General features: G+C 41.7%; 1 protein-coding gene across 5 annotated transcripts in view; it reads left to right on the top strand.

Annotated features, from left to right (window-relative positions):
- Window positions 1–23469, top strand: part of ATP2B2 (ATPase plasma membrane Ca2+ transporting 2) — a 399432-nt gene that overhangs the window by 128567 nt on the left and 247396 nt on the right. For all 5 annotated transcript variants that reach the window (XM_072934741.1, XM_032750663.3, XM_072934737.1 and 2 more), the window contains one exon: window positions 10487–10586. The gene's annotated coding sequence lies outside the window, so the exon portion shown is untranslated. The remainder of the gene's footprint in view (window positions 1–10486; window positions 10587–23469) is intronic.

Consider the following 23469-nt stretch of genomic DNA (forward strand, 5'->3'; position numbering starts at 1 on the left):
TGCCTGGGAGAACTGGCACACCTCTGCTGCTGCTCTCTGTCTGCCTTTTTGTACCTTGCATGTACCTTTTAAAAGTCTTTTCTTCCTGGAACAAGATCAGGAGGGTTATTTTTTCATATGCCCCATTATTAGATTTCTTCACCTCATTTACAGCAAACCCTTGAGGAGTTAAGCAGATAAGGAAATCCTGCAGGATATGGAAAATGTTTTTTTAATTTTAGGTGCTAATTTGAAAGGAATAGACATTTGGGAAAGTATTATTACTTGTACAGAGACTCTTTCAAGTACTAGAAATCTGGAACTGCCACTGTTTCAGAGGCAAATAAAATTTGTGGGTTTTTTCCTAAGCCAGGTTGAATTAATTGGAAAGAAATGAACCCATTATTTCTGACTGATTCAGATGGGCTTAGGAAGGAGATTTTGAAGTTTGGTAATTCTGAGAGGCGAATAGGATGGCATTTTGCATGAAATATCTAAATTATTATTGGTGATTGCAATATCCAAGTCAGGCTGATGAGCTTTGTGCAAGGCCATCATTCAGCAGTCTGCAGCAGCTCACTGAGCAGTTTGTGCTTTATTGGTGACTTTGGGAAATCGTGTGAGGGAAAGAAGGGTTGCAGAGTTGCAGAGCACACAGAAATGGCTGCAAAGAGGGAGGAGACAATGAAAATTGCCTTGGTCTCAAGGAAGCTTTGCAGAGAACCTTTTAAACTCATCCATCACATTTATTCACAGACTGCTGGTGCTGCAGCATCCAGGATGTGCTGCTTTAGGCACCCAGGGTGACAAACCCTGGAAAAGCACCACAACCAGGGTGACTCTGGGCTATGTGAGGGTGAGAGAGCTCTTGGCTCTTTGGGAGGATGCTGCTGCTCAGGGCTGGGAGAGTGCCCTGCTTTTCCAGGGAAATGGTGTCAAACACTTCCTGCAATCCACTGAGTGAATCAACTTGTGTGGGACTCCCTCCTCTCAGTGGCCTTTTCAGTTCACTTGACTTGGAGTTGGAGGGAGATGAGGAGTTTTGAACTCAGTGCCTGCTTCTTCTTTTATATATGGAGAGTCTGTCCTCTTTCTTTAGCTGCTCTGGGTGCTATCGAGGGATTTATCTTAACTATTTTTATTCTTATGTATTTGCTAGATAAGGAGCAAAAAGCATTGCATCTGATATTTTCAAATCAGAGAGCAAAGAGTAAATATTTAATGTCACAAACAAGTATAACTGAATATAATGGGTTTGGATTTTTCCTTATGTTTTTTTGACTGCAGTTACTCAGATGCCCTCCTGCAAAGCTTCAATATGGATGGTGCTGCAGGATGGTGCTGCTCCTTCCCAGCATAATAATCCATATTGAGTGTGTCACTTCTGAAATGATAATGTACATGTATAGCTGCTGACAAATGTACCCCTTTTGTTTCCCTGAGTAACAAGTTGTTGCACTGGTTTCATGTTTATCCCCTCGATCTTGGAAAATAACAAAAAATACTCTTGAATCTAATTTACCCGTGGTAGAGGACAATGCTGAGAGCACACGTCTTTCTCCCACCACTGAGCGCCTGCTGGGAGGCTTCATGCATCAGCTTTTCCTCCTGAAGAGTTTTCTCTCTTTGACTTTTCTTTCAGCATCCCTGCCTCCCCAAAGACAAGTGTCACTCTGCCCTGAGCAGCGTGGGTGTGCCATTGTGCTTCCTCCAATCCACAGCTCCAAGAACATTCCTGCTACCGAGCCGTTGTCTCATTTTCCCACCTGCTCTCTCCTTAATTGCCACAAACTGCAGAATTACACTGCTACAAAGCTGGGTTAGCACCTCAGGGCAGGGCTGTAAACACCAGCATGTGCACGTGGTTCTGGGGTTTACCTGTCCAAGCAGGGAGGTGCCTTTAAAAACCCCTGAGCTTCCCTGGCTTGGGAGGGACATTAAAGCTCATCCAGACCCACCCCATCCATGGGCAGAGACACCTTCCACCATCTCAGGGTCCTCCAAGCCCTGTCCAACTGGCCTTGGACACTTCCAGGGATCCAGGGACAGCCACAGCTTCTCTGGGTGCCCTGTGCCTGGTCCCCACCCAGCCAGCCCAGCTGTGTCCTGCCTGCTCTGGGAGTTTTGTTCCTCCATCAGAAGGAACTCCCAACTTTCACAGGATGGGGAGACTCATACCAGGCCTGTGTTGGTCTCTCCTTTGGTGCAGTGAGAAGTGTTAAACTCACAGAGTTTGGGTCATTTCCTCGGGTGAATCTCGCCTGTTAATGCTCATACATAGAAATTCCTGCATTATTACGTTTTTAGCATTATCACGTATCAGTTCCGCTTCGGTCCTGGTGAGCATGAAGGCTAATCCAGATCCCAAAAGCAAGTAAATGCCAAGAAAAAAAATTGACATTTGCAACAGAATCTTCTATACAAATTGTTTATTTCATCCAAGCATGGAGCTGGATTAAAATTTGCTTAAAAATCCTGTTGCAGCTGGCTACTCAAATAATGCTTTGGTAAGGTTGACAAGGACTTGGGTGCTCAAAAAATGCCTGGGGACGGGTGGCCCCTGCTGCTTGATGGGCTTCTTAAAACCACTTAAAACTGGAAGTTTGGAGAAAGAGTTTAAGATTAACTGCACTGGCAGCAATAATTGGAACTGTCTTAAACATCTTTGTGTGAGGTAGAGGCCGAATCCCAATCTCCCTCCTCTTTCCTTGGGCTGTTGGCATCCGTTAGGAGCTCAGAAACAACGCTTTGTTTCTTTTGTCTTTATCATTTTTCTTTCAAATAGTTTTCCTCCGGGACTTTACTTCCATTATTTTCATATACATTTGAAACTTTTGCCTTCCAGGTGAAATTTTTACGGTGCCTAAATCAAAATGGCCCCATTATAAACTTATAGGCAGTTTGGTAATGTAACAACTTAATATTGTTATATAAACATGTTTCTTGCAAGAAATTTTGTTTTGAGTGAGACCATATGCACATGTTAATGGGAAATATTTTTCACACTTCTACTTTTTTGACATTCTTTGTATTTGTCTCAATACTTATTAATAGCATCCTTCTGAAACTTCTCTGATGAGACCATACAGCAGATTTTTTTTAAGCTGTAACTGGATTACAATTTTAAATGTCTTGGATGTGATTCCAAACAGAGCTGTACAAGAGTAAAATAACATGCAGTCCCTGATTGATTATATAGCTGTAATTATACTTAGGGACTGGTATTGTATAAACCACTGGAGCAAAGCCCCCTCAATAGATAATCCATCATTCGCTGTTTTATGTGTAAATCAATCCATAAGGACTTCTCACCATGGAGCTTCTGCTGGGGAACTTGATGGAATGATCTTTATTTGAGTTCACATTGTGTTCTTTGGAGAGGTTGCAGTACTCATTTGGACTCTTTCCCACCTTTTTCCTACGGTAAAGCAGTTGCAATACTTTAGGGGAGGTTGAAGTTGTGAATTTTGACAGGTTTGAGGTAACCTCCATTACTTTCCAACACGACACTGCATTTTTGTTTATCCTGTAAATCATGTCCCCGAGGAAGATCTGCTTGGCAAGCAATGCTTCCTGGAGCTTGGTGTCTCACACCTCAATTTCCTGGGAAATTTAGTGCAGATGACTGTTTAGCTGTCAGCATTGGCTGTCCACTTGATTTGAAAAATACTGCTTCATCATCAAGAGATTTCTGACCAACCTACAGGCAGTGGGTTGTGCATTAGGAATGGCTGGGGTCAGGAGGGACCTTAAAGATCATCTCACTCCACCATCCACCATCCCAGGCTGCTCCAAGCCCTGTCCAGCCTGGCCTTGGACACTTCCAGGGATCCAGGGGCAGCCACAGCTGCTCTGGGCACCTGTGCCGGGGCCTGGCCACCCTTATACCAGGGATTCCCTCCCAATATCCAATTTCACTTTGTCCTCTGCCATTCCCTCTTGTCCCCAGTCCCTCCCCAGCTCTCCTTTAGGCACTGGAAGTGGCTCTCAGCTCTCCCTGGAGCTTCTCCAGGCTGTCTCCAAAGGAGAGGTGACAAATATTTGGCTGTTTTTTGTCCTGTGTGATTGTGTGAAAATGGGAGGGATGTTGTCCCATAAGGCCATGTTTTATGTCATTACTTTATCCCAGCCTCACTTCTCTGGGGAGGGGATCAGCTCAGAGCTCCCCTATTTGAGCAGTAAATGCAGGGTTTGTTTTTTTCTTGAAATTCATCTCCTGCCTTAATGTTCAGCTGCAGATGGAAAGGTCTTTTCACTCTTCTCCATGGCTGCCCCTCCTCACTGTTCAGGAGGAACTTTGCCCCTTCCCGTGGCTCTGCTGCTGATCCTTTTCCATGTCCCATTCCCTGGAGAGCTCTGTGCTGTCCACTGCAAGGACAACTGAGCTTTGGTCCTCTTATTGTCACCAGATTTTTCTGAAAAGCAAAGGCCTTCTGTATTATCTCATAGTGGCTTAGTTTTCATGTGACTCCCTTTGTGGGAGGCAGTTTGGAAAGCCTACAAATATCTATTGGATTTTAATAGATGCAAATACATGGATTTTTGCTCATCACATGTAGCAGGTTGTGAGCCATGACTTCCCTTTACCAAAAAGGAAAACTTTTCTCCTTTTTTATTAATAAAATAGATTTATCTATCATGCCTATTTATATATTTACATATACATATTCATATTTATAAATATATAGTATTTATATATATGTAATTAAATAAATTATTAACACACATAAAATAATATATACATATATATCTATATTTCTATAAATATATAATTTATATTTATATAGGTATATATTTATATTTATTTATAACTATTTTATATAATAAAGATATTTATGTGTTTATCACTAGGTGCAATAATGTCTTTTTATTTTCCTGGTATAGATGCTGGGATTGCTCATCTGTATGAGCAATATATAGAATATATTACTATATAATATACTATATAATACTTATATACCGGCTATAACTTAAAGAAAGATAAAATAATGACCCTCCCACCACTTTCTGCTGCTCCAGCTCTCTGCAGTGGATAAACATTCCCTCTGCCTCTGTACAGCAGCTTCCTCTAGACCAAGTTTGCTCCTTGCATGTTACACACAAACTTACTTTCATAAAGTCATTACTGAAACCCAAAATGTGGCCTCAAGCTTTAAAACATCTTGAGTTTCCCTGGGTTTAATATTTTGGATTTTATCCTTTTGACACCTAACAGATTTATTTTCCCCAAGTCCTCCTCTTCCTCCTGTATTTCTTTTTAATCCTGCTTTTCCATGCAACACTCCTTTGAATTTCCCCTCCAAGTTTCTGCCCAGATGGAGATTTTTATATGTTCTTAGCTGTCAGGTTTTCTTGTGCAGGGTTTTTAGCAGCAAGGCCAGTCCACAGGAAGTTCTGTTATTCCTAATGAAGGATAGGTGGCACTCTTGTTATTTTTGTTTGACTCCTGAAATAAATCAGGTCTATGTACTCTCTCGGATTTCTTTTTATAGAGTAAGTGTTTTAGAGAGTGTTCTTGAATGTGAAGAGGATTTGATTTTATTATTTTTTTTTGAAATGTGAATGTGTACTTCTGTTGCCTGAGTCTGTGGCTGGATCACAGTACTCTCTAGGAAGAGGAAATGTTATTTTCATGAAGACCTTAAGGAAGAGTGCTCACCTATATGGCACTGTCTCATTTTATTTATAAAATTTTGGATTGTTTTTTCTATTTAATAAGGCAAAGAAGAAAGCCAACAAAACCTTTAATATCATTTAAACTCCAGTTATTAATATCTTTATACTTTGTATTTTCTTGTTAGTTTGGGATTTGAAGCAGAGGCTTAAGCTGGCATGGTAATCCTAGCACTGCACGTTAACAAGTCCTAAACAGTGCAGAGAGCCTTTATTCCTTAAAGCAGGGCAGTAAGTCTCTCTTGCCCTAATTCTATCAATTCATTGTAAAATTGGATACGTTTGTGAGTTTGAGTGTTTTCTCTCAGGCTCCAGAATTCTGAAGCACAGCACAGCACGTGCTGGTAGAGGTGTGACGTGTATTCTGGAGCTTTACAGGAAGATTGGAGTTTTAAAGCTCAGCTCCCTGGGATGTTTCTCCTCCTGCAGAGCGTGGTTCTGAGGAGGTGGTTTAGCATTGATGCTCTTGCTGCAGATGAGAGCAATGTCCTTTGGGCTGATTCCTCTGGCTGAGGCCAAATGCTCTGCTGACCTCTTGATTTTCTTGATCCACTTGTCTGTCCATTGATTCTGTTCCAGCTCTTGCCCCATGGCTGCAAGGATGAGCAGAGATGAGAAACGTTTCCATCCTGCCTCTGTCCAAGAGTGTGAATCTCTTCCACGTGAACATTTAAATAATCAAGTGTTTTGTGAGGATTTTGTGAGTTTGTTATGGCGTGTTCTGACCATGGGAACATCTCTGTGGTGGGTTCATGGCTTCTCCAGGGCTACAGACATTCTCCAGGGCATTTCTCAGCTGAAGCCCTCAAAGCAAAGCCATTCCCAAGCTCTGAATCTCCTGTAAATCTGCTTTGGTCGTGCACTTCAAATAGAAAGTTAAATAGGTAATGTGGAAAGAAAAGGAGATATTGATTCCAGACAAAAAAACCCTCAAAACATTTGTGTGGATTTCATTGGACATTTCAGAATATGTGTTACTCTAAGCATGCCATAATGTTCCTTGTGGGTTTTAATATTTTTTTTCAAGCTAAATTTTAGTTAACTGCAGTTTAGATTTCTGGACTTGACTTATGCTGGGATGGTATGCAGTTAGATTAAAGCAAATCTCTCTTGAAAGAATTTCCAATCTAATTCAGTTTTTAGGTATCTTCACTTTAAAATGTTTAGTTAGTACATATTCACTGGGGAAAAAGTGATTTGTTTTAATTTTCATAATGATTGGACTATGGAATTAAAAGTTGATTGAACAAGTTATTTTGTTTTATTGGTTGAAGGAACATAACTCGGCAGTTTATTTTGCAGTTTATATTTTTGGTGCTATCTCATGTAACACAGGTTCCTGTATTACTCATCTGTCCCTTCTCCTGCAAAGCCTTTTGGATTTTTTATTTATCTTTTTTATTTCAATACCCTGGAGTGTTTGAATTGAAGAATCTCAAATAAAAATCTATTTTGGAGCAGGAAGTTTTCTTGATGTTCTGGGTAACATTTACTTCTACTTTCTAATGCCAAATCATTTTTCAAGCTGATGCCATTAAGGCAGAGATTTTTGTGGTTTGTATAATAATACAAGTCCCAAATGGTGGCAGTTATTGAAGTTAACATTTTTTGCCCAACTGTGGGAGTACCAGCATCTTTGAGAGATTCCAATTTTGGTTCTTATTTATGCTTGACATTTAATGTGCTTGACATTCTGATTATTTTACACCTACCTAATTTCTTCTGGCTCCAGGGATAATGACAATATTTTAAGCATCTGTGAAGTGTAGCTGTGTGTTACGGAGCAGGTGCAATGCTACAAATGGAAGGAAAAAGTCCCTAAACTATTTCTGGAATAATTGTTTCTTTTGTGTTGTATATCTCAGGGTCAGGTAGAGTTTCTTACCAGCTTGGTCTGGTTACCAGTATTAGCTTTACTAATATTTTATGTCCTGTTATTTAGCCATATATCTGTGTGTATAGATATAAATAAATCCAATGATGTGGAATGGGTGCTCACATGGTGTCTTTGTGATCTAGGGCGAGACATTAGAGAGGGAGTTTCCCAAGTCGTTCCTGGAGATTTATATTTTCCCTAGATTTTGAATTAAAAGAACATACTATAAAATTCAGCCCTTTAAACTGAGCTCATGTGTCCATGGCACATCTTTAGTGTAGAACTTAGAACTGTGTCTTGGTTTACAGATAGTTGGGATATAACCTGAGAAATGAAAATATATGGGAAAAAATTATCCAAAAGATTGTAAGTACACTCTGTGTAAAGTCTTTACTCCCCCTTTGCAAAGTAATTTTATTAATCTTCCTGAGTTGTATTCCCATTTATTATGTGGTTCCCTGCAGTCATGTCAGGTTTTAGGCTCTTTTGAAAAGGTTAAACTGGTTATCAGGGAAAGAGGGAGCAGGATGAAAACAGTGGGAAAATCAAGTTCTTCAAAGAAGTGCAGCTGGTGGCCAGAATTTCCTGTTTCATGTGCTGGCAATCTCGTCTTGCATTTGACTGTTGACTACATGAGGAGTGACAGAAAAAAGTTAAAGAACTTTATTCTACAGACCCATCTGGGTACATGTTAAATACTTGCCCAATTCCTCCCAAAACAATGACCATGGCCCAGCCAGGTGTCCTTGAAGCAGCCCTGACTGAATGGATTATAGGAACAATTTTAAAAATTCCTTTATTTTGCAATCTTGCCACCTGGTGGTACAGCCTGATAATAAATATTTGGTTAGAAACCTGTCCCAAAAGTCATGTTTTCTTTGGTAGACAAGGTCTTGAGACTGGAAGTCCAGACTGGATCCTACAAAGGTTCCTTTTTTTAGCAGGCAGGTTCAGGGTGTTCTTCCTCCACTGTCAGTGCCTTGCATTGGGGCAGTGCAAGGCTGTGCATACCTCAGCATTAAATATCTCAGAGTCACATCAGAGTCTGGATTGGGTTGGAAGGGACCTTAAAAATCACCCCATTCCACCCCTGCCATGGCAGGGACACCTCTCAGTGTCCCAGGCTGCTCCCAGCCCTGTCCAGCCTGGCCCTGGGCACTGCCAGGGATCCAGGGGCAGCCACAGCTGCTCTGGGCACCTGTGCCAGGGCCTCAGCACCCTCACTGGGAAGATTTATTTTCCTAATGTCCCATCTAACCCTGCCCTGCCAGTGTGAAGCCATTCCCTGTGTCCTGTCACTTGTAATTCATCTCTCTCCATCATTCCTGCAGCCCCGCAAGGCCACCCTGAGCTCACCCCAAAGCTTCTCCTGCCCGGGTGAGTGATGCCAGCTGTGCCAGCCTCTCCTGCCAGCAGAGCTGCTCCATCCTCTGCTCCTGCTGGTGCCTCCCCTGGGCTCTGCAGCTCCCTCCTGTGCTGGGGCAGCTCTGCAGGTGGCTCCCACCTGAGGGGCAGAAGGTGGAATCCCCTCCCCTGCTGCCTTTGCTGGGCTCAGGACAGGGAATTTGGGGTCCAGCCTCTCACCCACCAGCACCTCCGAGTGCTTCTCCCTTGGGCTGCTCCATCTTTCCATCCCCCAGCTCCCCCTGATTTCCACAGACATGAGGGGAGAGGAAGCCTGGAGATGTTCTGTGGCCCTGGAACACTGTGTTATGCATTAACCTTCACAATACATTTGAAATGCAGTTTACAGAGGAATGGTGCCCACGTCCTGGAAGTCCCAGATAAATTATACAAACAGAACTGACCTAAGTTTGAGTAAGAACATTTAAGGGATGTTGCTATACCTCAAACAAGTCCTACGAATGCCAGCAATATGGAACTTAAATGTGTTTGGATAGTTTAAATGTTCATTTGGGCACAAGGTGGATACTGAATAAAGCCCATGATGTGCCAAACTGGCAGAGCTGACACTTGGTGCCAGGAGCATGGGGAAGCTCACTCCTTTCTGCTAATCCAAGATGAAGGAGATGTGGTCCTCCTGGTGTCTGCAGGGAAATCCTCATTTATAATGAAAGATGTTTTCACATGGTGTTCAAAGGGCCTTAAACAATCCAGTTTTTGCAAGCTGAATCCAAACATGATTTACTCAGGGGTGTGATGAATTGATCATTAGCTGGAACTTACAAGTCAGAAGTGGATGTTTGCTCTCCCAGGAGTGCCCCTCTGGCTCTGCCAGATGCTGTGGTTTGACAGCAGAGGAACCAAATGTAATTCTGTGCTTGGGTCAGACGTGGCATCATGCTCGAGCACCACAGTTCTCTTTTAGTACCAAAACATGAAAAATACATTTATTTTTGTCTGTCCTTATAGTGTAGTGGGGCTGTGTTCCCACATCCTGCCCAAGGAGGGCCTCTCCTTGCCTGTCATTCCCTGCTCCCTCCCGAGCATCTCTTATGAAACCAACCAGAATGTCACTTATGCACCATGACATCTCTGTGCTGACCTTAAGACCTCTCAATTATTCCATTCCAAGTTCTTATGTCATGCAAGGAAAACCAGGGGAATGTCTCCCCTCTGCTCCTGCCCTCTCTGCTGGCCTTTCCCTCTCACACAAACACAACACACATGGAGATTTCAGTCTCCAAAAACATTAAAAATCATGTTTAGTTACAAATATGAGAGGCCAGAGGGCTACAGCTCTGATAAATGGGTAAGAAGAGATATCGTTGGGACTGTATTTTCAAGCCTTTAATTCACATCTTTGGCCACAGAGTTGGAACTTTTTAATCACTTGATTTTACTGCAAAATGTCCCTAACTATTTATGACACTGGATGTTTGCTCTTGGATCCCTTTCTCCTGTGGGGCATCCTTTAGATCAATCCTTGTTTGTTCTATTAATTTGCTTAATTCTCTGGGGTTTGTCAAGTCTAATTATCTTCTTTCTTTCTTCCAGTTTTGAAATCAGGATTGATTAGCCAACACGAGAAGACTCAGCTGGTTATGTGACTCAGAACCCTGTTCATGAGGCACTTGCTTGTTTTTACAAGACAACTGTAAGTTGCTTCTTTTTCTTTTACTCCCTCAAATTAAAAATCTACTGTTGTAACTTCATAGAAATTCTGGAAAATTCTTGAGGAATTCTTTAGGAATTCACTTTTATTGGTAACGACAATCTTGAATTTTGTCTTGGTGATGCCAGCCAAGGACCCAGATGTGCTCTATTCACTTCACCAGAGATTTTCCCACATAGTGATGGTTTTACATTGTTTAAGGAGAGATTCCCTCGGCTAGGAAGATCAATCTGCTGTCTCTTTATGTTGTGCTATGTGACATGTGGGATCAGGGGATGTGACAAACCTGCTTTGGGTGCAGTGCTGGTGGGTTGTGTGAGGAGATGCTGAATCCCAGCATGGAGGTGGTGCAGGAGGAGTTGGCTCCTCTGCAGACAGGTACCTCTGGCACAGTTCTGCATTCTCCCACAGCCCCCAGACCCTGGGGTTTTGGACTAAATACTGCTTCCTCTGTACTTGATGTAGACAGGGTTTTTTTCCACAATTATAAATTTGGTCTTCATAGGGCAAAGCCTCAAATTTACTCAAACTAGAATTTCTCAGGTAAAGTATCAGTTATAGTCTGGAATGCAGGTGTGGAGATGCAGAAGTGAAAATTCAAGCAGTAACAGTGCATGGCTTTTTTTTTTTTTTTTTTTTTTTTTGTCTATATAATGAGCTATGTTTTATAAGCTTAACTTAATAAAATTATTATATCCAGGTGGAGTGCTGATACATTTGTCATCGTGTTTGGTGCGGCGTGAATCTAACTTATCCCTTTTCACTTGTGTGAAAATGCTCTGCCTTAGCAGTGATGAGACTTTAATTTCTGTAACCAGGTGGTGGGGGGTTTAATTATTAAATTTTGGAAGCCATACATTTACAGGATGTCCCACTTAGATGAGCAGGAATCCAGCCAGTGCTATTAGGTATGGGGCAGCACCACAATATCTCAAGCTTTTCTTTAGCTGTAACTGCACTGAAAGCCAGGCAGGCTGGGTTGGCTGAACTTCATAATCTTGTGAAAATAGCATTGCCCAACTGCTGCTGATTGTATAAAAATGCTGTTGTTTTGTACAAGCTGGTATTTATTCTGAATTTTCTTTTGAATAGCAAGTGATCCTAGTAACTTGCAAGTGCTGATACAATGCAGGTACAATCTGTATTTTCATTTGTTACCTCTCTTGTTGCTGAAGGTTCATTAACCAGGGATGGAAAATGAGGTATAATAGTCAAACTGTTAGAGAAAAAAAGGAAAATAGCACTCACTAGCAAGTAAGTTTTGGGCTTATGAAATAGTAGCATCAACAAAGAAAATGTAGTAAGTATTAACTGTGAAATAGAATTTTGTATTGTGAAGTATAAGCTTAGTATTCATTTTTATGATTTTACAGAGATGTCTGAGCAAATTTGCTTTATGCTGACAAGAAATATATTCCAAGAATATTGAGATAATTAGCAAGCTATTAGGGAAGAGTGAGAATCACACTCTTTTTTCAACAAGTAAACATGGGAAACAGAAAGATAACAAGAGCACAGAACTCTCCCTCTCCTAAGATGTGTGTGGAGAAGACTTAAAGCTCAATAGGAGAAGGACGAAGAAATTAATAACTCAGATAAAAAGGCTTTGCTGGTTTTCTGTGGGTAATGAAGGAGGCTCTCCATAGGTTAGAGCTCTGAGTTTTGGGTAGCTGCTATGCAGAATACAGCACAAACTTGTTTTAGATTAATTTTTCTATATTGTATATTGAAAAACCTAAAACAACTGGTGTGTTAGGAAGTTGATAAAAATAATATCATACAAAGTGGCACTTCACAGATTTAATGCATTCAAAATATTATGTAATGTAAATGTGGAGAGAAATTACTCAAAGGTTTGCTCTCTTTTTCCACTGCCGATTTCCAGATGGATTTCCTCTCAGGTGATGTGTGTACCTATGGTTCTCACTTCCATGTAAATGTTTGATGGGCTCTTTTAGCTAAAACTAACCCAACTTCTATCAAAATGTTCTAGTGGGTGCCTGTATTTTTTCAGTATAGAGCAGAATGAAAATATGGTCATAATGACTGTGTGGGCAAGTGTACCATCAAATATTGCAGAGTGCTCAGCATCACTTCTCCCTGACAGCAGCAGTTTGTCACTGGTGCTTTAATGAAGGTTTTAATAGGTGCCACAAGCTGTGCAGACCAAATATTGTGCTTGCCTTTCAAAGTAATACAGATTTGAGCTTCATTTTCCCCCCAAACTCTTAGAACAAGTAGTCTATAATCTATTTGTCAGATATTTATATGTCTTTAAGAGACTGAAAAGCGAAGACAGACTTACTAGAGAGGGAACTTTCTTAGTCATTCAGCTATTAAAAAAAGAAAAGCCTCCCAAGGTTTTTGTCCTTTTTTGTTTTGCAGAGAAATAAGCAGAGATTGAAATACTGTAATTTTCTCTATTTCTCAGTATAATAGTTTCAATTCCTGTTGTGGAAGGCAAACTGCCAGGCACAACCACACAATTCAGTGAGCTTGTAGAGATAAAAAATTGTAACCCCCCAAAACAAACATTCCTAGAGCCTTCAGCCTCTCCCATCCCATTCCAGGATAAAGTGGGCTGAATCCCTGGATCCCTCAGTTTAAAGTCCCTCCCAACCATAGATGGGCCTGCACACATGGAAGGTGTTGCTGCTGGCACTGATGAACACGAAGCATCTGCTGTGGCCAAAGCCTTGCAGGAGCTTTAGACAAGAGCCAGGAGGTCCCAGTGCTCTGGGAATGCTCTGGGAATGTGTCTGCTGAGCCCAGGAGCTCACAAGGATTTGCTCTTCTCAAAGGCAGCTGCAGGTGTTGTCCTCCTCTCCTAAAGACGTTCCCATGTGAAATCCCTCCTGGTTTTGTTTTGTCATCCCTGTGATTTATTGGAATTATTAAGGAGATACTTTGGGCTGTGCTGTTATTTCTGTGCTGCTCAGCACTGAAATGCCAGCTGGATCTGAGGATGGAAAGCTGAAGGAATGGTTTTATCTTGTGTAGCTGCACCTGCTTTCCCCTCCTGGCCTGTAAGTGCTGGGCACTGGGAAGCCACTAAAACTTTTCTATTAGTGAGATAAGCTTTGGCAAACAGCTTTTGTCACATCTGCCACCTCCACTGGAGGCAAATAGCAAAGCATGGGTCTCCCTTCACTGAAATTCCCAGCACAAATTATCCAGCAGCTCATCCCAAACAAAGAGAGACGTCAGCAAAGTCTGGTTTGCAGGTGTGATGTCAGAGACAGCCCCATCCCTCCATCCATCCATCCATCCATCCATCCATCCATCCATCCATCCATCCATCCACCCATCATCCATCCATCATCCATCCATCATCCATCCATCCATCCATCCATCCATCCATCCATCCATCCATCCATCCATCCATCCATCCATCCATCATCCATCCATCCATCCATCATCCATCCATCATCCATCCATCCATCCATCCATGATCCATCCATCCATCCATCCATCCATCCATCCATCCATCCATCATCCATCCATCCATCCATCCATCCATCCATCCATCCATCCATCCATCATCCATCCATTCATCATCCATCCATCATCCATCCCTCATCCATCCATCCATCCATCCATCATCCATCCATCCATCCATCCATCCATCCATCCATCATCCATCCATCCATCCATCCATCCATCCATCCATCCATCCATCATCCATCCATCCATCCATCCATCCATCCATCCATGATCCATCCATCCACCCATCCATCCATCATCCATCCATCCATCCATCCATCATCCATCCATCCATCCATGATCCATCCATCCACCCATCCATCCATCCATCCATCCATCCATCCATCCATCCATCATCCATCCATCCATCCATCCATCATCCATCCATCCATCCATCCATCCATCCATGATCCATCCATCCATCATCCATCCATCCATCCATCCATCCATCCATCCATCCATCCATCATCCATCCATCCATCCATCCATCCATCCATCCATCATCCATCCATCCATCCATCCATCCATCCATCATCCATCCATCCATCCATCCATCCATCCATCCATCCATCCATCCATTATCCATCCATCCATCATCCATCCATCATCCATCCATCCATCCATCCATCCATCCATCCATCCATCCATCCATCCATCATCCATCCATCCATCCATCCATCCATCCATCCATGATCCATCCATCCACCCACCCATCCATCCATCCATCCATCCATCCATCCATCCATCCAGCCAGCCAGCCATCCATTTCTGTGCTGCTTCTGTCCCTGCATTTGAAGGGGAAGAAGAGCCTGTTCCTTCTTGGCACTTGTGAATGTGATGCTGCTCCTTCACAAGGGTTATTCAGAAGCAGAGCAGATCTCTGCCCACAAAAACTTGTGTATTCATCTTCTCTATATTTAATAAATTAAATATATAAATATCTGTGAATGAATCTGAACTCTTCCCTAGAGTTACCTGTACATTCATTTTCTCTTTGCACAACTAAATTAAATATATAAATATCTGTGAATGAATCTGAACTCTTCCTCCTTTAAGAGCAAACTTCCTTTAATTAGTCTTTCCCTACTCTCTGATGTTAGTGACATTTTATAATCATACAATTACTGCTTCACTTCAATTTTATGTTATTTTCAGAGGTCAGGAAGGGTAATATTCCAACATGACCATACTCAGTGAGAGGGTAACAGCTGACAGGAGTTCTTGCATGGGCTTCTCATCAGTAGATCTTGAAGTGCATTAGAAAAATACGGATTTTATCCCTTTTTAAAGGTGATGGGAACTGTGGCACTCTGAGGCTGTGCATGGCTGTGCAAAACTCTCCGTGTGTTTTATTGCCTAAACATCCCATCAAGGCCCCTGAGCAATGGATTAAAATGCAATGTGGAAACACAAGAACACAAAAATGTAACGGAATCTTAATGGAATAGAATTAGGGTTCTGAAACCTGAAAAAATTGAACATATTCCTGCTGAATTCTGTATTGTGTGTTTGGTTCAAATCATCTCGTGGGTGAATTAACATGAAGTTATTACGTAATGTCAGTTAATTTTCTAATTAATGAGTGCTTCCCTGGGGTTTAAGCAATTCTCACCTGTCTTGGTGTGACCTGACTGTTAAAAATGTCAAAGAGCCTCAGTGCCAGGGGCTGCTTTTCCTTTTCCTCTCTGGCAGAGAGAACAGAGTGGTTGTGCTCCCCAGGATTCCAAGGAATTGAGCAGTTTTGGGGGGGGGGAAAGTCAGGTGAGACTTCAGTGCCTGCTCGAGGGACAGGAGGAAATGTTTTTGATTTATATCAGTTTATAAATGACAGCCTGGCCCTGGCTGAAATTCTGCGTGGCTCTGGGAGCCAGGCAGGATAATTCCTGCCATGTCCAGCAAGTCAAGTTTCCATGGAATTTTCTTGCACATTAGGACATGATTGAAAGATTTTATTTTTTAAATCACATTTTAATATTCTCTTACTAATTGCTGTGTCATTATTTTTTTCTTTTTTACTACTTTTGATGCACTTTTCTGATTTAAAAATCTTTAGAAATATTGAATATAACTCAAAAGGTAAGAGCTCATAGTAATGAAAGTACTTTTATAATATTAATTTTATTATAGTTTAAAAAATCTAGTTTTGCATGTTGGGGATATTTATTTTTCCTGCTTTTTTAGTGGATTTGCTTCACTGTCATCAAAAGAGCTGCTTTGAGGATTGCCAGGAAATGGTTATTTGTACATTCTGAGTGTTTCTTTGGGGTGGTGCTCAGTAATTCTTTGCAAAAATGCTTTTTGCAGAATTTCTGCACTGGCCACCTCTGTAAGCACAATGCGAGCTCCTTGCAGGTGCTGTTGGACCCATTTCCCTCTCTGAGGGAAGACAAAGTGCTCCAGGGAGCAGCTGCAAACGGGAAATTCCTCCTGACTTTGGAGCAATCCTCGGTGATATCAATAAATTGCTTGTGATCAATAAAGAGCTGCTGCCCACGAAGGGAAATTTGTGTGTGCTGTTTGTGCTTTAGGGTTTTTCTTGGCAGGCTCTTTGATGGTACAGGGTTTGTAGGTGTGTTCCTGGATTTTTACTGGCTTCTGGCTCTTCCTGGAGCCCACATTGCTGCAGGTTTCTCCTAATGCAGAGCATAGAAATGGGAATTTTCTTAATGTGCCACACACGGAGGGCTGAGTACAATTCAAATGCTAATATGTAGAAACCAAATCTCATGTAGGAGCATGTTAACATTTGTCTTTATTCACACTCTGTTTCAAAGGATATGTGCCAAGCCTTCCTTGACACTCAGAGCATTCTACACTGTACAAGTCCACCCCTGAAAGGCAGAGAGAAGCATTTCCTTTTTGCATAGTTTTAAGTCTTTTGATCCCATGGAAAAGTGAATTTTTCCTTACATGACCCCACCTGAGCCGGCTTTGCTGATTCCTCCACTTTCTCTGGCATTTCCGTGTTAAATTTCCCTTTTTAAGGGAGAAACTGAACTGCATATATCCAGCAGAGTCTAGATAGGGGATATTTTTTTCCCTCCTAGCTGATTTTATTGCTTTCCTGGGTACTGGGAAATCTGTCCTTGACTTTGGTGTTCTTTCCTCTCTTTTCCAATTTACCCTGCCAGTAAATCATCCTGAGCTCCTTTTAGACAAAACACAAGTTCCTTTTTTCACCTGGTCCTTATCAGAAGGTGCACTGAGCTCACAGATGCTGCTCAGCAGCTTTAAGCTCTGTGTTTTGCCTGCTCCTGGTCGTGGCTGTTGGAATTCCCCTGAATTCAGGAGTCGTATTCGCTCACAGCAGCACAGTGGGTGAATTCTCTGCTTGCTTTCAGTTTGCTGAGCCAATCATTTCCCATTGCAATCCATTCTTCCCCTGGAGAATTCATCTAAGCCAGGGATATTAGTACCTATCCTGAATGGGTATTTGTGACTGCCCAGCTTTTGTAGAGTTCTGTGATCCACTGCCCTGCCTGCGTGCCTTTCCCTGAGCTGCAGATCCTTCAAATGCAGCTGGAGAGGAATTTGTGACTGCTCCAGGATGGGACCACCTTGGCCAACTTCAGGCTTGGCCCTGATTTCAGCCTCCTTCTTTGTCCCTTTACTTGTACCTGTCATATTCCAAGGCACAGGCATAGATTAAAATACAATGTGGAAACACAGAGCAAAAAAATTTAGTGGAATCTTAATGGGAATAAAATTAGGATTTAAAAAAAGCAAACCTTGAATTCTTTGCCTTCTCCATCATTTGCACCATTTGGATGGATTGAGCAGCTTGTTCCCGAATCTTGTTTGAGATTTCCCCATAATCTCTCCCTGCAGATGTTGGTGCTTCAGTGCTCAGCGAAGTGATGCTTTGCTTTTTATGTTCTCAAGCAACACATGGTCTGCAGCCAGCTCCTGAAACTCACAAAGTATTTAAGAATGTGTTTGAATGCAAGGTCTTACAGAAAATGCAAATTTATTACTTGTCACTTGATTCTCACCATAGATTTCTGGAGAGTGCTCTGAGGCTTTTTTTAATTGGTGCTATCACTACTTTGCCTTCATGCTTATGCTGATTGTCTTTCTTTGCCAGAGCCCCATAGCACTTCTTATCAGTAGCTACAATTTCCTGCCACCTGTGGTGGAATATATTTCTTCATTATGAGATTTTTGCTGCTTCCTCAAGTTTTGTCTTTGATTAGCTGCTATGGGACTTTTACACATCATCATCACTTGTCCTGCAAAACCTGATTATCTGATAAATATGAAAATTGCTGCTTCCAGCTTCTGTTGGCCCAGATCATTTAGTGTCAGCTCTGGAACCAGCACTGACCTGAGCTGATGCTAAATCCAGTACGAGAGAATGTGGTGGAAGGCTGGATTTTTTAGGGTTTATTTGGGATTTGTGATTGTGTTTTTTCCCCCCCTTTCCTTAAAATGAAAGCACTGGAAATGCCAAGGCTGGGATCAGTGACTTACCTGAGCTGGGCAGGAATTTAGCAGAGATCCTAGCTTTATAGTTTAAATTTGGTGAACATTTTCTTAATCTTATTTGCAGCAATTTTACACTTCTGTTTTGGAACCTGTTATAATTTCAAGTATCTCTTCATAAATGATAACATTTAGCACAGGTCTGCCACTCATCTTCTGGGAATGATGTGCTGTGAATCCTTCAGCCCAGACCCAAAAAGAAGAGAGCATAAATTACACGAGCTCCTGGCTTTATTAATGCAAACATAGATCTTGTTTTTGTCCATTAAATGGGTTTTTATGGACTCAGTTTAAAAAAGCCACAGTTTTTATTGCAGGAACAGCTGTCCAACTTCTCCTCTGCCGCAGGTAGTTTCTTCTCTCCACCAGCATCATCTGGGTGAGGATAAAAACTGAGCTTATCAGAGTGTGATAAAAGGAGCATGTGTGTATATGAAGGCAAATGTAAATTTCCAGCATCAAAAAGAGAACTTGGCAAGTGCAGATGTGTGGCTTAAACAGTGTAGGAGGAGAGGGAAGGAAGGGTTTTGTTTCTTTGTGCTGAGCTCTGCTGGAGCAGCTGGTGTGAGCGCTGCAGCAGAGCTGAAGCGGCGCCGTAGGTGAAGCTGCTGCTGTGTCTGGGATGCAATGATCCAGCTGATTCTGCTGGGAAAGCACTGCCCAGGGGGAGGGCTGAGGGAAAAGAGGAGAATCATCTCCTATAATCTTGATTGGCATTTTTATCTTTACACTTTCTAACCTTACCAAGCCGCTGGATGCAAATTCCGGCTTGGAGGGAGATGAGTCTGTGTTAGTCTGTAGAAATTTGTGTTATACAGGAGAACCCGAAAAGCCTGGCCATGAAATGATCCCTGGCACTGCTGGAAAAGCTGTGGGGATGACCCCAGTGGGTGTCATCCTTCTCCCAGGTACTTCTATCACCTTCTGGGCTGTTCTGGCTGATGGTGTTTCAGTTTGCTTGGTTATCTCCTTTGGGGTTTTGTTTCGGGTTTGTTGTTTGGTTGGTTTGGTTTTTTTTTTTCCAAACCCCACTGCTAAGGATTCCTTCCTTTCCCCATCATCCCACAGGTCCCCAGGGTGCCCAGTCCTGCTGGAACACGTGGCTCTCCCCTGTGAACATCTCTGTCAGCGGTGCTGGAGAAACAGCACCAAAATGGGAATTTAATCAGTGCCCATCCCAGCTGAGCTCTTCTTTGTGGCGTGCAGGTGTTTCTGCCCTCAGTGTGATTCCTGGGGGAATGACATGGCCATGGAGCATGTGAGACTCAGGGAGCTGCTGAATCCTCATTTCCTCACAAGCCTTTCAAAATCCTTCCTAAATCCCATCAAGTAGCATTCTTGAAAATTAGCAATGCATAGTTTCTGAGGAGAACTAGCAGCAAGTTCTTTCTTTATGATGAGAGTTTAACAAGGAAACTCCTTTTTCCATATCCAGTTCCAGACCTTCTGGATCAGAAGTGGCATCTGAACCAGAGCTTGGAACCACTAGGAATGGGTTCATTGTAGAGATGATTCAGGGAGATGTGGAGAGAGGTTGGTTGGTGGATTTTGTAGGATAGTGGGGTTGCTTTGTGTGAACAGATCAAACCAGGTCGTGATTTTTAGGAAATCTGGTGAATGGATGCCCAATGAGGTCTTGTCAGAACATAGGGTGAGTCTCCAGCTCAAACCCAAGGCAGGGTTCCATGATGGAAAGATGAAAGGAAAGGAAAGGAAAGGAAAGGAAAGGAAAGGAAAGGAAAGGAAAGGAAAGGAAAGGAAAGGAAAGGAAAGGAAAGGAAAGGAAAGGAAAGGAAAGGAAAGGAAAGGAAAGGAAAGGAAAGGAAAGGAAAGGAAAGGAAAGGAAAGGAAAGGAAAGGAAAGGAAAGGAAAGGAAAGGAAAGGAAAGGAAAGGAAAGGAAAGGAAAGGAAAGGAAAGGAAAGGAAAGGAAAGGAAAGGAAAGGAAAGGAAAGGAAAGGAAAGGAAAGGAAAGGAAAGGAAAGGAAAGGAAAGAGAAACCAACCTGAGGCAATCAAATTACAGCCCCAGCCCAACTCTTGTAGTGTTTCAGAATAAAGGATAGCAAACTGGGATTGTAAAGGCTAAAGGAGGAAACTGCAAGAGTTCAAAAATTACATTATTAAGGACCAGAGGATTTTCTATCTTGTCTTCATGGAGTTTAAATTAATTTTGTTAAGTTATGGATGGGTAAAGAGTAAAATTAAAAAAAAGGAGAACCTGAAAAGAAATTTATTGGAATCTGTATCTAAACGAAAAATGGCAGAAATAGAAACACCTCCAAATCATCATTATATTGAGGCTATAAAGAGGGCTTTAAAGCACTGGATTTTTTTGCAGCTGTGTGTGTATGAATACACAGGGGGGTTGGTGTGCCTGCTCATACATGCACTGCTGAAGTTCAGCAGCAGCCCCAAGGTACAGCAAGATTTAAACCTGTGAAAAGCTTCAGTTGTTTCCCATCTGGAGGCTCATTTGAATCCTTTGATTTTGCTGCAGAAGCCTTGACCCCTGTGATGAGTTATTCATTTATATCCCCTGTTATTTATTTTTCCATCAGTTTTGTACATGATGAGGCTTTTGTTATTTCTGTGGTCAAATTTGAGTAAAACAGATAATTTTCATACTACAAATTTAAAAAGCACGTAATTTGGATTTTTATTTTTCACTTTGCTTACAAAATGCTTGTTGTGCTCACATAACTCTCTCATTATATGACATTTTAAGTTTTCGTGATGGAGGCTCAGTCCTTGTCTGTTAGGAGCTGGAAACTGGTTTGAATGATTCATTTTGAGCAGCTATTTTGGGGGTACTCACATCATCTTGGATGCGGCTCCACATGAAATGGATGGGAAAATGGGAGTTGATATCCCTCCTCCACCTAGCAATTTAAATGGAAATCCATAACACTTGAGCAGGAGACTGTCATTGGGATCTTTTTGGGAAGAACATGCTTTAAAAATACAGCAGGGAAAAAACAAGGCAGGATCCCAGGAATGAGGAATGGTGGGAAAGGGAGGAAATCCTGTGGGCAGTATCCAAAGTCACACTTGGCTTTAAGTCACAGATGTTTGCAGAGAAAGTCAGCCCAACCAGCTCCAATGAAATTAAAACTGCAGCAAGGCAGGAGAGAGGCTCTGCTTGTGTTCTCACACATTGAGGCAGGAGGATCTGCTCCCAAAAGGGGTTTGGGGTTGTTTGCCTCTGGTTGGGAAGGATGGAGGAGGAAGGGAGAACACAGGTCTGTCATTAGAGCTCTAAAAGATAAACAGAGAAAGTCACTTTCCAAAGAGAGGAGTTGGATGTTTTATAAAGTTGGATTTAAAAAAAGATATAAAACTTTTGCACCGAATAACAGTTGTGTCGTTTTCATGGCAGTGGCTTCTGGCTTGAAGGTGCTGCCAGTCTCTTCTGTAATCTGTGAAATTCAGTATTGTGAGCAAATGAAATACTGTGACGGTATTTATATGACTATTTCTAAAGTACAGAAAAAAATGCACTTTTGCTCATATACAATCAAAATCCAATAGTGTATTGAAAAAGGTTTGTTGCAGCTTTGAATAAGCAGTGAATTTAATTAATATTTGTTACACTGGGCTTGGTTCCTTGTTGATTAATGAGAAATAATCCACATTTCTCAATGCAGGAAGAAATAATGTCTAAAAACGCAATCTTAATAATACTTTTAATGAAAGCTGTGAATAATATAGTTTAAGTGTTTTGTTTCGTCTCTGTGCAGTATTTTTTGGAGTTTTTTGGGGGGGGGTTTGGTTTAGTTTTTTATTTTTAATAGGCTGGCAGTGGTTTTTTTCCTTGCTTATAGGCTGGAGCTGTAATTTAGCCCAGGCAAAAGTCCTGCAATGTTACACTTGCCCAGTTTGACCAGTCAGTGATGAATATTCACTTGTTTTGTGAGCATATGGGATTCCAAGTCTATGCAGAAATCCTGTCAGAAGTATTTCCTTCTGTGCTTCTTATGTTCCAGTTCTTTTCACAGCTCTCCTTCCACTTGGGACATGTTTGGTGTGGGAAATCTGTGTTCTGACAAAATGTTGAGGTGAACAATGAGGTAGTGGATGAGCTTTGTCTTCTCCCCACTGTGAGATTTCCTGACATATTCTTGGTGTGCTCCTGTGCTCTGGGTGGGGATTTCTACCTGGACAAAAGGAGGTTTGGACTCTTCAGAATTTGGGTGGGCAGGGATTAAGGTTTGCTGTGTGGAAAGCAGGGAACGGCCATTGAGGAGCAACTTTGTGCTCAACTTTACCACCATGAAATGAGTTATTCCTGCCTAAGTCCTGCATTGCTGTAAAAGAAAGGTTTTATCCCAATAAAACTGTAATAAAGCCAAGGAATTCTTGCCAGTAATTTTACAATGCCAGTCCCATGGAGCTCCAAGGCAATGCAATCCACAGTATTTATAGAACTTCATTAAACATCACACCTGCTAATTCCTCTTCAAATTGAGGACAGGGAACCAAAGCAACTTAGAATGAAGAAAAAAACGACTCTGCTATGAGACCTTAGTGATTCTTTCCATGTCTTAAATACATTCCCTGAGATTATTCTTCTAATTTTCTGATTGTTTGGAAAATAACTTAGAAGGTGGTGGTATACATTAGACTGGAAATTGTTTGGTGCTGGAGTTGTCTGGTTGTGTGAATTTTTGATAGACAAGACATTATTCACCAGAATGTCATTTGTATATCTGGAGTACATCTGCCATCCAGGATTTAACAGACTCTTCTAATAGATCACTAAAATTTCATTTTTGTGAATTTTTTCCTTTTTTCTAAAAGAGTAATTTCACTCATATTCTGAAATAGAAGGAAATATTCCTAGAAGCAACTCTTTATGAAACTGTCTTTGGGGAGAGCTCATATTGCAAAATGCCCGATATGT

Source organism: Taeniopygia guttata, chromosome 12 (assembly GCF_048771995.1).
Source record: "Taeniopygia guttata chromosome 12, bTaeGut7.mat, whole genome shotgun sequence".
Classification (NCBI taxonomy): domain Eukaryota; kingdom Metazoa; phylum Chordata; class Aves; order Passeriformes; family Estrildidae; genus Taeniopygia; species Taeniopygia guttata.